Below are 9,388 nucleotides of genomic sequence, written 5' to 3' on the forward strand. Positions count from 1 at the left end.
TACTTTTCACTCTCAGACAAATGGTCAAGAAGAACGCACTATTTAGACCTTAGAGGATATGTTGAGGGCTTGTGTGATTGATTTCAAAGGGAATTGGGATGATCACCTACCTCTCATTGAGTTTGCTTACAACAACAGTTACCACTCTAATATCCAAATGGCTCCTTATGAAGCTCTTTAGAGAGAAGATGCAGATCTCCTATTGGATGGTTTGAAGTTGGTGAAGCAGGGTTGATAGGAACAAATTTAGTTCACCAAGCTATGGAGAAAGTGAAAGTGATTCAAGAAGGATTAAAAATGGCACAGAGTTGTCAGAAATCCTACACTGATGTTAGGAAAAGGGCGTTATAGTTCGAAGTATATGATTGGGTGTATTTGAAAGTTTCACCCATGAAGGGTGTTATGAGGTTTGGTAAGAAGGGGAAGCTTAGTCCCCTGTATATTGGACCTTATCGCATAGCCAAGAGGATTGACAATGTAGCTTATGAGTTGGAGCTACCATAAGAGTTAGCAGTTGTTCATTCGGTATTTCACGTCTCCATGTTGAAGAAGTGCATGGGTGATCCTTCATTGATCATACCAACTGAAAATATTGGGATCAAGGATAGCTTATCTTATGGGGAGATTCCTATTCAGATTCTAGATCGCCAAGTTCGCAAGTTGAGAACAAAGGAGGTAGCATCAGTCAAATTCCTTTAGAGGAACTAATTTGTTGAGGAAGCTACTTGGGAAGCTAAGAAGGATATGAAGAAGAGATATCCACATCTCTTTGAATCCAAAGAGACTGCAGATCAAGGTACTAATTCTCTTCTTAGAGCTCTTTAAATTATGAATGAGCATGTTGTTTTGTTTGCAATTGCTTGTTGGGTGTTTGAATTTGATGCTACACCCTAAGCCTAGTAAGAGTAATCTCATTCAAGGATGAATGTTCCCAAGGATGAGATATTGTAACATCTCACAACTAGAAAGAACTAGAAGGAAGTTTAAAATCTGGAAATAGTTACTTTTGGAAAGAATGAGGAAATCTGGAAATTTTTAAGTAAGTTAAAGTGAGTTTTTTGTCAACTTCAAATGGCTATAATTCCTAGATCAAGATGAGTTAGGTGTGATTCCAGATATGGTTGCAAAGCCTTTGGAATGATCTTTCCAACGCCACCAAGTTTGCGCAATTCCGAGTTTGTATGAGTAAGTTATTCCCTTTGAAAGTAGGGCTGTTGGATTAAAGAAATGTCCAATCCGAAATTTTAAGGGGTATTTTAGTCTTTTCATTGCCCTATTATTTTAATCCATTTTTAGGAGTTTAATATCGGTCAAATAAGATTTTAGTCAGTTTTAGAATTTGGAATTTCACGCTAGGGATAAGGAGAAAGGAGAAGGGAAAAGAAGAAGGAGAAAAAGGGTAAATTCATCAAGATCGATCAAGAAAGTTGGTGTTTCGCCAATGATCTACTTCTATCAGGTATGTGAGGCTCTCATAACATTGGGGTCGTTCTCCCACATGCCAAGCATATTAATTTCAGTTTGGATTTCGTCCTAAAAGCATTTGAATATTGATGATCTTGATATCTATTCTTGAATGCATACATCGTTCTTGAAGTTGACTGTGTTGGGAAGTTTCTGAGTTCGTTACGTCGCATCATAGAGTAGTTTTGAGTTAGGTTCTTAGGTACATTTGTTGGGTATCTGTATCTAAAAGTAATTTGAGAAAAAGAATCGAGTTTGGGTGAATTGGGGTTAGAAAATGAAGAAGAAATTTCGTAGGACGGAATTAGAGAGTGGCTGTGCGTCGCGCGCCTAGGGCCCAGTTTTGAAAAGTTCTGCTCCACGTCGTGGAGCTGACACGAGGTGTTCTGCCTCAAAAGACATTTTCGGAACCAAAATTTAATTATGCCTCCGCATCGCGGACCCACCTTTAAATCTTAATTTTCGGTCTTTTCTCATGTTTAGCTATCTAATATCATTCCTAAATGACATGAGATCTTTCCAAACACCAACCCTAATCCTTGAATCCATAATTCAATTCAAGGATCAGCTAAGAGTCACGTCAAGAACAGTTAAGATCAAAGTCAAGAGAAGTCAAGAGTCTACTAAGAGAAGTTCATTTCAAGTTTTCATAAGTCTTTTACAAAAGTTTTAACTTTGTTTTAAGACTTGAGTTTTGAGTTCAGTAAAGAGTAAATTTGAAGTTATTTTTTTCAAAGAAGTATATGGGGACTATGTATTCCCAAAGAGATTTAAAAATCTTTTCACATTTAAATAAGAACGGAAACTGAGATTTCCAAAGATCCTTTGGGCTAGTTTTCAGCAAAGAGTAATAGCTTTCTAAATGAAGCAAGAAGGGAAACTGAGATTTCCCAGATTGCCTTTGAGCTAAGTTTTGAGCACTAATCTCAAATCACATAAATAAGTATGTTTTTAAACATAAAGAGCTAGTATATTTTGGGAGTACTATTGAGCATCGATAAGGGTGAGAGTTCAGACAACTCACAGCTCCATAAACCATGTAGCCATCATGGGTAGAAAAGGGTCATAATTTTTGGATGAATTATTTTCGCATAGACTAGTGGATCCATTTAGTAGTTTAGGTCTTATACCTGTGGCAAGGTATAGAATGGGTTGGCAGCGTGAGAAAGATCGTTGTATCATCACTATAACTCTTAAGTGATGGTTGTTGGTTAGAGAAACTCCCACAGAAGTTATGGTATTTTTATATACATCACTTTATTGTATTTTTACATACATTTCAGAGTTATGTTGTATCATTGTATATACATGAGTTGACATCATGTTTTTAAACACCTTTTCTTTATATTGCACTTGTTTTAAACTGGTTTATATTGAAATGAGTTCAGTTAAGTATTCATGAGTTGAGAAAAGACAAGGTAATGTTTCTTTCAGATTTTCTTTCAAGCCTATGTTGTTTTAGCATTCCAACTTGCATACTAGTACATTGAATGTACTGATGACAATTGGCCTGCATCGTCTTATGATGTAGACACATGTAACTAAGATCGGCATTCCAGGGCACCATTGATTCGATGAGCAGTTCAGAGTCAGTCAGTGAGCCTCCTTGCATTCCGGAGGATCTATTTTCATTGATTTCTAGTTAGTTCATTAGGATGTTATGGAGTTGTGCCAACATCCATCTCAATTGTTTTAGAGGCTTCATAGACAGTCAGATGTTAATCCTTTGAGTCGTTTCGTTATCATTTCTTATTGTTAAGACTTGAGTTGCCACTTTTGGGACAAGTTGAATGTTTAACCTTTAAACATTCTCATCTATCTTATTATTCAGTTCAGTAAAGTGTTATTGGTCATTAAGTATGAATATTGTCTTCCGCTGAGTTAAGTAAGCCAGGCAAAGGGTTCGCTTGGGGCTATCAATGGTCTTCGAGTGCCAGTCCCTCCCAGGGTGTAGGCTCGGGGCATGACAAACGTGAAATTGTTTAAGGAGAGAGTGAAACTTACCAAAGCATTAATCTTCAATCTGCTTCTTGAATTTTTGTGGGAAAGAAAGAGGTGGTTTCACTTGAGGTGCAACCCTCGTCATTCGACCTTTGACCAGCCTCTCCTTGCTGTTTTCCACTCACTACTTTAGTATTTCTCTTCTTTGGAGCTAGTTATTCTAACTACATCCCACTACGGGTACCCACACCGTTCACTTGCCTTGGGTCATATTGCTCGGTTGACCTCCTTGTGGGCATGAATTTTGAGCACTAGCAAATTATGTAGACTGCCTTTCCAAATTTTGGGTGAACAACTGGTTGTTCAACTCTGCTGCAAACTTATCCACATTCACATTGGTTTTTGCTAACTCTCTCATCATCTTCTTAAACATCTCCTTATTAGTCATGGTTTTTTGTTGATCACCTTGCTGCCCATTTTCTTGCGGTCGGTATTGATTTTGCCCATGAGCCTGATTTTGGTTTTGATTACCACCCCATGAGAAGTTTGGGTGATTTCTCTAGCTTGGGTTATATGTGTTTCCATAATTTTGTATTCCTCCACCTCTCTGCGCATTCCCAATAGAGTTAGCCAAATCTGAATTTGACTCGCAATATTCAGTCATGTGCTCTCCACTACCACAAACGTTGCACCATTCTTACGGTAGTTGTACTGCCTTCATTTTCCCCATATGTTGCCCTAGTATGATCCTATTGATTTGCGTTGTTATATAGTTTTTCCAAGCAACTATGTTTGTAGTCAATGCAGTTATGAGATCCAATTCTAACATTTCGACAACCTTTTGTACCACAATTCTTGATACATCTCCATTCCCTTTTGGATTACTTTATGACAGTTTGTTTAAAAGCTCGAACAACTCATCATATGTATTCTCTAGGGCTTGTCCACCTACAACAGAGTTTAGAATTACTTTCGTATTATGCTCCAGGCCTCTATGAATGTGTGAACCAGTACCTGATTGGCTTGATAATGATATGGACATGCGATTAACAATTGTTTAAACCTGTCTCAAGCTTGATAAATGTTCTCTCCTCCCCTTTGCTTGAAGCCTAGGATTTCACTTCTCAACTTGTATGCATACTCTAGTATTCTGAATGTGCTAATCAATAATAATGTATGAAATAATCATGAAAAAAATATGTGCAGTCTTTTAAAAAGAAATATCCATACATCGTGATCAAGATGTTCAAATAAGGAAATATATCGTTCCACATCATGCGTTATCCTAGATATTTCACATGTTAAACAAACACATATCTAAGTATTAGCTTTGTTAAGGGATCACTACCATCTTGTGTGTAGAAATGTACTATAAAGTGATTTTGTTATGTGCTATGATATCTCTGACAAGATTATACTTTGTATTTATATGCTTAATCTTACTATGATACTTAGGGTCTTTAGTATAAGCCATTGTTGCTTGGCTATCACAAAAGATTTGCACTGGATCCATTGACCTACCAATGATCCCTAGGTATTTCATGAATCTCTTTAGCCACACAACTTGTTGTACTATTGTAAAACATGCAATGAACTCTGCTTTCATAGTTGATAAAGCTATACATATTTATTTCTTCTACCCCAACGAAATGATACCATTATTAACAAAAAACACATAACTAGAAATAGACTTCCTTTCATCCAATTCTCCTTTCCTATCAATATCGGAGTAACCCACGAGTTGTAAGTCACTCTCTACATAACATAATTTGTAATTAGCAGTGCATCTTAAGTATCTCAAGATTATCTTAACAACTTTCTAATGTGTGATGAATGGTAGATTTACACTCATTTGCGGCTTTTTTAGTTCAATAATATTAGTGTCCTCAATGCCTAACTATGTCCTATTCTGATGATATTTTGATGATTTGCAGTTATGAAGGCTAAATGACAAGGCAAGGATGAATACATGAAAGAAAGGCTAAAAATGCTGAAAAAGAGTAGAAATCCCCAAATTGGTAATCGCCTAAACAAAAGGGCGAATCGCCCAATGGTCTAAATATTGCCGAAGTTGATAGTATTTGATGTCCAAGTGTCAAGGCAGATGGGAGAAGAAGTGTTACATCGGTGATTCGCCAAATTATTAAAGGTGAAATCACATGCATCACCGAAAGTGACAAACTACTAAATAAAATTGAAGGTTAAATTAGGCGAAAAATGTGACATTCGGCGACTCGCCGATTGCGAAAGGCATTTTCCATCGAGTCCTCCCAATTGAGCTCAAACACATAAAGCTTGGAGCCTGAAGCCAGTAAAGGACGAGCTGAATGATCAAAATGGTGATTCGTCGAATGAGTTCGACAAGCTCGACTAATGTCACTGAATGAGGTGCGAAATAATTTTTGGGGAAAGTATTGTAACATCTCACAAATTGAAATAACTAGGAAGAAGTCAAGAATTTGAAATAGTGATTTTAGGAAATAATGAAAAGCTGGAAATTTGTTTAAGTTAAGTTAAGGATGAGTTTTAGTCTACTTCAAATGACCATAACTCCTATATCAGGAGGAGTTAGGTGTGTTTCCAGATATCATAGGAAAGATCCTGGAATAATATTTCTAACGCCGCCGAGTTTGCGCAATTCTGAGTTCGTATGAGTGAGATATACCCTTTGGAAGTTGGGTTGTTTAGATAAGGAAAGTCTAGTCCGAACTTTTGAAAGGTATTTTAGTCTTTTCCTTGCCCAATTTTTTATTTCGTTTTTGGTAATTAAGTTAGGGTCTAATCAGAATTAGACCAGTTAGAAAAGTTAAAGTTCACGCTAGGGCATGGAGAAAAGAGAAAAGAGGAGAAAGGAGAAGGAGAGTTCAAATTTCGTCGATTTCTTGGAGATTTTCGTGTGGAATTCGCCAAGGATTTAATCCTACAAGGTATGTGAGGCTTTCATAACTTCGTTCACCCACGTGCCAAACATGTTTATTTTAGCGTGAATTCGTCCTAAAAGAGTTTGATAGTTGATGTTCTTGATATCTATTCTTGAATTTGATAATGTTCTTGAGTTGGGCTGAAATTGAGAAGTTTATGATACGTCAAATTATTGAGTTGGTTGGAGTTTGGTTCTTAGGTACATTTGCTGGGTATCTGTATCTAAAAATAATTTGGGAAAAAGAACCGAGTTTGGACGAATTGGGGCTGGAAAACGAAGAAGAAATTTAGTTGGGCAAATCTGGGCATTGGCTCCGCATCATAGACATGCTCCCCAAATTTGGGAAAAATGCTTTTGCGTCACAGACCGTTCTACCTCAAAAAGTATTTTCGCGACCAAAATTTAAATACATCTCCGCGTCGGAGACCTACCCTCAAACAATGATTTTTTGATCTTTTCTCATGCTTAGCTATCTAAAAACACTCCTAAACATCATGAGATCTTTCCTATCACAAATCACAATCCTTGAATCCATAATTTAATTCAAGGAAAGTTAAGAGTCAAGTTTAGAGGTTAAGAAGCAAGTCAAGAGAAGTTCATTAAAGTTTTTCAAAAGTCCTTCACAAATGTTTTAAATTTGTTCTAAGACTTAAGTTTTAAGTTAAGCAAAGAGAAAAGAGTTGAGTTCATTTCTCCAAAACTTATGAGGGAACTAAGTATTCCCAACAGTTTAAAATGTTTTCACATTTGAACAAGAAACGGAACATCGATTCCAAGAGAGCTATTAAGCTAAATTTTGAGTAATTATCTCAAACCAAAGAAAGAATTTTGTTTTAAAAACATATGAGCTAAGTATATTTTGGGAGTAGTATTGGGCACCGATATGGGGATGCGAGTTCGTATTAACTCAAGTCTCCATAAACCATGTAGCCATCATGGGTATTAAAGGATCATACTTTTTAAATAACTCCTTAAGATGCTTTTATCATAGACTAGTGGATCCACTTAGTTAAACGTTTTATATGACGACAAAGTATAGGAAAGTTCTGGCAGCATGGGCAAGATAATGTATCACTACTTAGGCTCATAGTGGTGGTTGTCAGTTAGATAAATTCCCACAGAAACTATATTACTTTATTATATGAGTAAAGTTGAGTTTGTTATTGCATTTTCTTTAACGAACTAAGTTGTTTTCCACTGTTTTACAAGCTTTCTATATATTGCATATGTTTATTGCTTTATATTTAGTTAAGTTATTCAGGAGTTGAGTAAAGCCAAGGTAAGTGTTCCTTTCAGATCCTTTTCAAGCTTAAGTTGTGTTTAGCATTCCAACTCGCATACTCGTACATTCAATGTACTGATGCTAGTTGGCCTGCATCGTCTTATGATGTAGACGCAGGTAACCAGGATCAACATCCAGCTCCTCATTGATCAAGTTGAGCACTCAGAGTCAGTTGGTGAGCCTCCTTGTATTCTGAAGGACTCTTTTATCATTTGCTTTCTAGTTTTTAGTTGTTAGGATGATCGGGAGTCCTGTCCCGACATCCCTCTATGTTTTAGAGGCTTCATAGACAGTTAGTAGTTCAGTTGTCTTTACATTACTATTTCATATGTTAAGACTTGAGTTGCCATTTTGGCCAAGTTGAATGTTGACTTTTAAACATTCTAAGTTATTTTATTAAACAATTAAGTAGGTGCATTTGATCATTGTAATAATGCTCAGAGTCTTCCGTTGAGTAAGTAAGCTAGGCGAAGGATTCACTTGGGGCCAGCAATGGTTCTCAAGTTCCAGCCACATCCGGGGTGTATGCTCGACGCGTGACAAGTATAAATAGCTTGGAAGAGAGAGAAAGAAGATCTGAATCTTATCTTTTTAACTGTTTTTACTTAAGAATTATTAAGGAAGAAAATATTGAGTTTTGTTCTTAGTTTGAGATTCTCAATTTTACTCTTGAGATTAAGAATTGGAAGTTGAATTCAAAGTGCGTGTTAATTATAACTGCTTAATTTCATCACATCCATAGTTGCTATTGTAATAGGTGTACTTCCTTTGATTTTTATGATGTGTAGCTAAAACCCCTGTTGACACCCAATTTTGACCGACCTATAACCCTTTTTGAATGCTATTCGATTAAACGTGTGTTTTTTAAGATATTTCGAGCTTAAATTGTAATTGATTTTGTCTAAAATATATCTTTTTATCATGCTTGATTTATATAAATTATTGTAATTATTATTAAATTATTTTTTTATCGATAGTTAAACTTAAAATAATTACTTTATTTAAATATTCTAAATTCTTAGATGTGTTTAATTATATGAAAATATTTTAACATGTGTAATATTTTATTAATTGAATAATATTTTTTTCTTAAATTTCCTTTAAATCATTTAAATGTTAGCCTATATTATTCCAATTCCTTTCAATTCTAGCCACTTCAATTCAAATGCATTTCAATTTTAGCCTTCTGCATTTTTCAATTTTAGCCTATCTCTTCCCAATTTCAGATCATTAATTGACTTCTAATATGAACCGTTCGTTCCTCATAGTCATAACAAGATTAAATCTCAGCCTTACATCTTATTGAAATCAAGGGTTCGGATACATCCAAGCTTTTATTTCCTATTCTAACCTAAAAAGAGCTCAAACCCTAAAAAATATTCACTCTCCTCCTCTCCTCCCAAATCAGCCGCCTCCTCCATCTCTCCGCCTCCACTTCGCCGGTAAGGATGGCCACCACGCAGTCCGGTGGCAACCTCCTCTCTCTCGTCTCACTCTTCATCCTTCTCTTTGGGGCCGCCGCATCTCTCTCGCCGACGAAGACGAGCCAAGCAGCAGCAGCACCCGGCGAAGTGCATGCCACCAGCGTCCAACAGCATTTTCGACCGGCGAGAGCTCCTCAGCGAGCAGCCGTGAAAGTCACCAGCAACAGCAGCAACCAGACGACGCCACCAGCAAGCCTCCTCGCCTCTTCTCTCTGCTCCGCTAGCAACCAAGATGACAACAACACATGCAGCAACTCCGACCGGTGAAGCCACCGGACAGTAGCAAACAACTCC

The sequence above is a fragment of the Solanum stenotomum genome, chromosome 4 (genome assembly GCF_019186545.1).
Source record: "Solanum stenotomum isolate F172 chromosome 4, ASM1918654v1, whole genome shotgun sequence".
Lineage (NCBI taxonomy): Eukaryota > Viridiplantae > Streptophyta > Magnoliopsida > Solanales > Solanaceae > Solanum > Solanum stenotomum.